Below are 7,241 nucleotides of genomic sequence, written 5' to 3' on the forward strand. Positions count from 1 at the left end.
CTCGGTCTTGGTAGTCACAATGAACTATCGATCTTGCCTAGGGTTCCTTTTTATATACAGACCAATACCGACGTGACCGTACGGTAAGGTGAAATGATTGGGAAGTCGAACTCGCTTCTGGTACACGATTTGATAAACTTTTTCCAAAGGTCGACTGACGATGTGGTGAGTGGGTAAACGTACAATCTTGTTCGGTTGGTAAGTGGTCACTTTAAAGTTTCCATCCTCTTCCGATTTCAAGGCTTCTTTCAATACCCCAAAGTTGACCACACGACTGGTACGATGATTCAGAGTCAGTCCTTTCACTTTGCACGTCGTGTGCACTTCTTGTTTGTCCCGGTATTCGTAGCCGTAATTTTTGGGACCGCCACTGACGAAACTTAGAATCTTGTCGTCGGGATGCTCGTCTGTCCAGGCTCCTAAACGGTCTCCTTCGATGTCAGGGTGATGTTGAATCGGGTGATGGATGTAAATGCAACTGTCCGTGTCAAAGTACAGGACGCGTTCTTCTAACAGTTCTAAAGCTTCGTACAATTTTAAGCGAGCATGGGCTGTGACGTAAGCCGCAATGATGACATTTCCAAAGGGGTCGTCTTGTACAAAGTCCAGATCTTCTTCGTAATTGACTAAGATCAAATCCTCGCGAACGACGTCCACGTGTTTCATGAATTTGGTTTTGTCGTGAATCATCTGAAAGTAGCGGGAAGGTTCTGTCAAATATTCCGTCTTGGGTAAACACGGGCGTTGTGCCATTTTACCCCACAAGCAATTTAACATCACTTTGGCAAACGATCGCCTGCCTTCGTTTTTCTCGATGTGGTCTAAAGTGATGCCTTCTTGTTCGTAGTATTTCTCTTTGAATTGTATTTGGTCTTCGGGAGTGTGACACCAGGAAGGATAGCCGCTGGCTTCTTGCTTCAGTTTCAAAAAGGCATCCACGTAGTCTGCGAAAATGCTTTTCTGAGTAGGGTCACCCTTGTGGTATTGTTGTGTCTTGGGAAAGTGGCAAATTTCGTACACTTCTAACAGTTGGTATCCCATGTCCATAGCTTTGAACAATTCTACGCTGACCCAGGTTCCCGTCAAGACCCGTTCTTCCTGGCTGTGATGACAAGGCTGGTCTTGGTTGCACGTTTCGGCACAAGTACGGCACAAAGGAAACATCAGTTTGCCTTGACAATGGTGAGGTAAGACGGGATGGTATAGGTTCGTGGGAGGCAAAACTTTACACTTGATTAAGCCTTCATATTGTCGAATGTTGACCAGGTCGATGTGTTCCGTGAACAATTGCGGGTGCCCTACAGGAAAGCGACAATATTTGCACACGTAGGGATACAGCGAACACACGTCCAAGTATTTGATTTCTTCTCCGTTCTCTTCGTCGGCTTGGTACAGCAAACAGGTGGCATTGGTCCTTCCTCCGTACAAACTATCCCTCGGGTTCAGCGGGTCCATGAACTGGTAACTTTCCACGAGGCGTTTAAACTCGGGATCGGTTTTCATACGGTGATCGTACTCGTGTTCCCACATTTCCACCACTTGGTATCCTTGCTGTTCTAACTTTAGGCGTCGCTGACAAGTGTCCTGGTACAAGTCTTCCATGGTTCGTTGCAAAAACTGATTTTTAGTGCCACGGTCAGGATAACAAACGGGACATCCGTGAAATAAGCAACCGTTAAACTCGTACACGATCTTGGGGTTTTCTAAGTCCCAGCCATCGACCGAATACGTTCCGATGGTCTTTTCGCCCCCTCCGTTGCGGGCATGCTGAATCCACTTGTCTTCCTTGTCGCACAAGTAATGTAACCAACGTAGGGCTTTGACCGAGTATTGACGCTTGACATAGTGGGTCGTTTGAGGACTGATGACAGCCACGGTGTTTTCAGGCATGAATCGTTGTCGATACACTAAGGAACACGCTTTGGCAATGGTGCAAGCTTCTTTCAAAGGATCGACCCCTCCGTGTTCCATGAACAGTTCTCGAAATTTTCCACAGCAACGCCGTAAAATGTCCACGTCGGAACGACAATACTTTAGCATTTCTTCCTGAAAGTCGAAGGGGTCAGAGGCATGAGCCTGGTACCAAGCGTAGAAAGCTTCTCGTTGTTCGGTACGCATGTTGTCGGGGTCGTAATAGTGAGCCTCAGGTAAATGGGGTAGAACGGCGTGTTGATTGGCTTCCGTATTGAAAAAGTGTGGAAAGTACCCTTTAGCCATTTCTGTCATTCCAAACGTTTTAGGCATTCGACTCAAAGGCATGGCCAAATAGCTCATCGAATCTTTAAACTGTACTTGTCCCACTTGCATGAAAATGATTTTGGCTCCGTTCAAAGTCACTTTAGGACGTTCGGTGCCATGTTCCGTATAGTATCTGAGAAGAAACTGTCCATCGTATCCGGAGAAATTGTGAGCCATCACCGTGGCATGACGATGACAATCTCCGTAAAGTCCGATGTCCTCTTGGCTCCACGTCTTGTCGATGGGGTCTAAGACCCATTGGGCAAAATCGGCTAACGTGTTTGGCCCCCGAAAGATTTTTTCACGCCCTCCAGGAATCTTGCTGCAGTGAGGGCAATGACTGAAGATAGGTTCTTGAATGCACTTCTCGCACGCTCGATGAGCCACGCAGAAATTAGGAATGTGAATGCCAGTCTCTTGCATGCATTCGAAATCGAAAAAGATGAAATTGCCTTTCTTCTTGTGGCCGTCCTCTTTCTCTGGTAGGGGTTGGTATTTTTGCACGTAACATTGGTGTTCCAAGTCCACGATGTGGTGACAAATGTGACATTTCTTTTTTCCTGAACATACGTGTGCCTTGGTACTATTGGTACGTATGCCTTGTCCACACGTAGGGCACAATCTCAGGAGTTGACAAGCACATTTCTGCTGTGAACCTTGCGTTTTCAGATGTTGTTGGTAACAGGTAGGGCTGACAAACGTGCGCAGACAAGTGGAACAAGGCACTGGTTCTTCGCTCAGACAGGGTGAAGAGGCCAAACATCCTGAGCATTTCGATCCACAATGCTTGTGTTGCTCTCGATTATTATAACCATGGTCACATTTCTCACAGTAATAACCGTATCCCAGGAATCCGGTGATACTGGTAATGGTATCGAAATGGTCATCGTGATGATAAACGTGAATGTATTTTCCGTCCTTAAAATCTTGCCCTCGAAACAACAGAGACCCGCGCACTTCTTGAGGGTGCACTTTCAAAGTGTATCGTGGAGCTAGGGCATCTTGCAATTTTTGCATCTCAGGAATGCCACAGGGTGTGTCTTTGGACATGCCAGCTTTTCGTAACAGGAGTTCTGCTTCACTTCGTTGTTTGGCTCGGTCCGATTGTCGAATGTTCTCCCAGTCTCTTTTCCATTCTACCGTGTCGTTCTTGTTGGCATAGGTTCGTCCCACCACGATGGCACGGGCTAAACACATCTGGTCATGAGGATTGTGAATTTGGACAAGGCTACGCTTAATGCTGCGAAGGTCGTTCACCAATAACATCTTTTTGCGTCCGGTCCCTTGAGGAGGAGAGACGTGGGTCATGTCCAATGTGGCTTTTCCATCGGTGATGTCAAACTGGTCATTAGATTGTTGCACGTGTTGAATCTTGTCCATGACTTTGGAAGCGGTCAATTCTGCAGGGGTGCTAAACTCGATCCAAACAGGGGATTTCAAACCGTCGTGTTGTATGGAAAGTCTCAAGCGATCGTCTTCTTTGGGTTGACATTGTCGCTTGAGTGCAGTGAGCAGAGAATCCCACACTCCGGTGATGAACCCTTCTGCTTTCTCTAACGGTACTTCGGACTTGAAATCTTTAAACTTCACCGTGTATTTGTAAGCCGTGGTTCTAAATTTTCTAGAGGAGCGCTTTTCCGTCTCTCGAATGGAATAGTACTTTTCAGGGTTGACAAAGGGTGGTGGACTTGGTTTAGAGGGTTCGGATTCTGGTTCACTCATGTCCTCTTCAAAATCACTGGCATGAATTTGTGTCAATATTTCAGCCCTGGTACGAGGCGATAGATCACGTTTCTGCCTCTTACTTTCTTCTTCTTTCTTCTCGAATGAATGGGATCGTTTCATCTTGAAAGCAAAAAGTCAAATGACTCAAGTTCAAACACCATGAACTACTTTATAGTCATAGCAGACCAGCGTATATAAAAGGGTGTGTGTCTTGTCCTTTCACTATTCATTTCACTCTCAAGCCGAGCACAACGATGGAAGAGACTAACCAGATGGAACGTTTCGTCAGAGCTTTGCGAGGGGTCATTAGAAAATTCTCTTCAGACCATCCTACGGACTACTCTCCTTCCTTTCGAGATAAAAGTCAAGATATTTGCTATATCTGTCAGAAGAAAGGGCATTGGTCTTCAGAGTGTCCAGACCGTCAAAAAACAGGAGCTAAAAAAGACAAAAGTAAAGATACCTGTTATTATTGTAAAGAAAAAGGACATTGGTCTCCAGATTGCCCAAAAAAGAAACAAGAGGAGTCAGAAGAAAAGAAGGATTCTTCAGAAGAAGAGAGGGATTCTTCAGAGGAAGAAAGCAGACAGGTGAAGAAAAAGAAACAGGAGACGAAAAAAAGAAGGGAAGAAAGCGAGGAGGAAGAAGAGGAAAAGAGTGTGACGGTGAAGAAATTCAAAAAACAGAGAGACTAAACAAGGAGAAAAGAAGAAATCAATGAACTTTTTATTAAAGTGTTGTGTTGTGAATTGTGAATTGGATTGTAAAAAATGGAGAAAAGAATAAATGAATGATATAACGTAAGAGTCTTTGAGTTTTGATTTTAAAATAAGAAGCTACACTCACGCACTCATACACAGGCACGTACTATAAGGGTAAAAATGGGTGGGGTTTATTTTTTTTTTTGAGTTATTGGCAAATTGAAATTGTATTTCTTTTCGAGATATGTGGGTGGCCCTGAAAAGGGCCTTTTTTCTTTACGATGTAGGGGTGAGTTTAAGCAATCAACTTTAACTGCCTTATGCCTTTGCCACGGCCAAGGCCTACTTCTGGACTGCGTAATGTTGATGATGATGATAATGATTGGGTTGAAATCACTAAGGGTGGTACGGTAGGCTTAGTCACAGGGTTGACGTGTTTAGCTCGGGAAGGTCGTATTCTCTTCGGTCGTGATAAAGAAGTCTGATACATTTGTTTCAGACTTCTTAACTCCGCTAAAATATCCAACAGTACCGTGACCGTTTGATTCTCACCCTCTTGTTTCTTTGCTGCTACTTCTTCTTGCTGTTGTTTTTTTCTTACCTCTTCTTCTTGTTGCTGTTGCTGTAGGAGAAAAGCCTGTTCCGCTTCTTTTTGTCGTTGCATAAATTTCTCCAATTCTTCTTTCTGTCTCTGTCTAAAATTCTCCACTTGCGGTAATGAAGAAGGTAACGAAGGTTCCGGAACAAATTCTTGCGAGGAGAGAAAATCCACAAAATCCCAATTCACCTCTTCTGAAAGTAAGTCCGGGTTCCCTTGGGCGGTCTCCGCTGCTGGTGCACCCCATTGGATCGTTTTCTGAGTTTCCGTCATGTTGAATGACTGTCGCATAGATTGACTTCACACAAGCGCTAGCAGATCTATATTGACTACGTGACGTCACAGACTGCTCTCTTCGGATTGGATGCAGCTGGCTGAATTTTGTAACGCGTGTTCGGATTGGTGAATGAACTCAATCCGTTTCAATCCTACCTGTCCCTATAAATAAGCGCATTTCAGTGCATTGATTCACTTATTCTCGGAGCCTCAACATGTGGACCGACGTTGAATCTTCAACCCTTGTGTCAACAATGATGTTCAGGACGGACATGCTCATGTATGTCCGATCCAAGTGGACCGTTGTCCACAGGACCAGCAGCAGCCTGTGGATAAGAAGAGTCTATATAGAGAGACAAGGTTGCCTCAAGAGGACTCTGATGTATGGCCCTGCTGTAAGACGAAGTTTGAGGACAAGAAGATGTCGCAAATGCCCTTTATGTTAAGGGCATATTAACATAAACCAAAGGCCCTTTTCAGGGCCAGCCATATTTCTCGAAAAGAGATAGTCTTTGAATTGCCTACCCCTTTTTTTATTTTATTTTTTTTAAAAAAAAATAGAGACCCTCCCTGTTTCAATTTTACATAGACCCTATACAGTCCCAAGGGTTTATGTCCATGTTAAATTTACATAGACCCTATATTGTCCCAGGGTTTTTGGCCATGTTAATTCCCATAGACCCTATATGTTCCCACGATTTTTCTCCATGTTAAATTTACATAGACCCTATATTGTCCCAGGGTTTTTGGCCATGTTAATTCCCATAGACCCTATATGTTCCCACGATTTTTCTCCATGTTAAATTTACATAGACCCTATATGTTCCCAAGGGGGTCTGTAATGATAAATCCCATAGACCCTATAAGATCCCCATTAACTACTCTCCCCGCTGCTCTGTACCCTACACTGACTATCCATTCGATCCAGAATCATACACAAAATTTGTTCTCTGTGCTACGTTTCACTGTCGGACTCTAGTCCAACATACCTATCCGACCTCACACATGTGTACACATCAGCAAGGTACTTACGCTTCTCTTCTGACAATCGTATACTCATTATTCCCACTATGAAAACAAAGTCATATGGACAGTCCTCTTTTGCATACCAGGGCCCAGCAACGTGGAATGAATTGCCCACTGAACTTAGATACAAAGACACAGTGATCACATTCAAGAGTGCTCTCAAAACTCACTTATTTCGACTGCAAGAACAAACTAAAAGACATAATACCTTAACTATTCTCAGCATGTTTTTTTTTTATTTATGTTTTTTAATTTCATGGTGTTTGTTTTTGTAATAATATTGTTATATGTTTTTTATCTTATAGGTGTTGTCTAATGTTGTAGAGCGCTTAGAGCTTCTAAAGATTATGGGCTATACAAGTCCTCATTATTATTATTATTATTATTATTATTATTATTATTATTATTATTATTATATGATTATTATTATATATGTGAATGAATATGCAAAGTCCACATTGTTTTTGCTGTAAATAAGTACAATTGTATTTTAAAAAATTGCGTTTTGGTGGTGGTGGGGTTGTCATGTTTTTCTTTGTGTAATTGTTATTTTGTGGATTTTTGCCCTTAAAAAAGTGGCAATAAATTCATAAAGCGCTTGGGCTGGTTTCGCACCAGGTTTGCACTGTTGTTTATCGGTTACATTATTTCCCTGACTAACACGATGTTTTTTAACC

This window comes from Sinohyriopsis cumingii, chromosome 1, assembly GCF_028554795.1.
Source record: "Sinohyriopsis cumingii isolate HCF-2022 chromosome 1, ASM2855479v2, whole genome shotgun sequence".
In the NCBI taxonomy this organism is placed as follows: Eukaryota; Metazoa; Mollusca; class Bivalvia; order Unionida; family Unionidae; genus Sinohyriopsis; species Sinohyriopsis cumingii.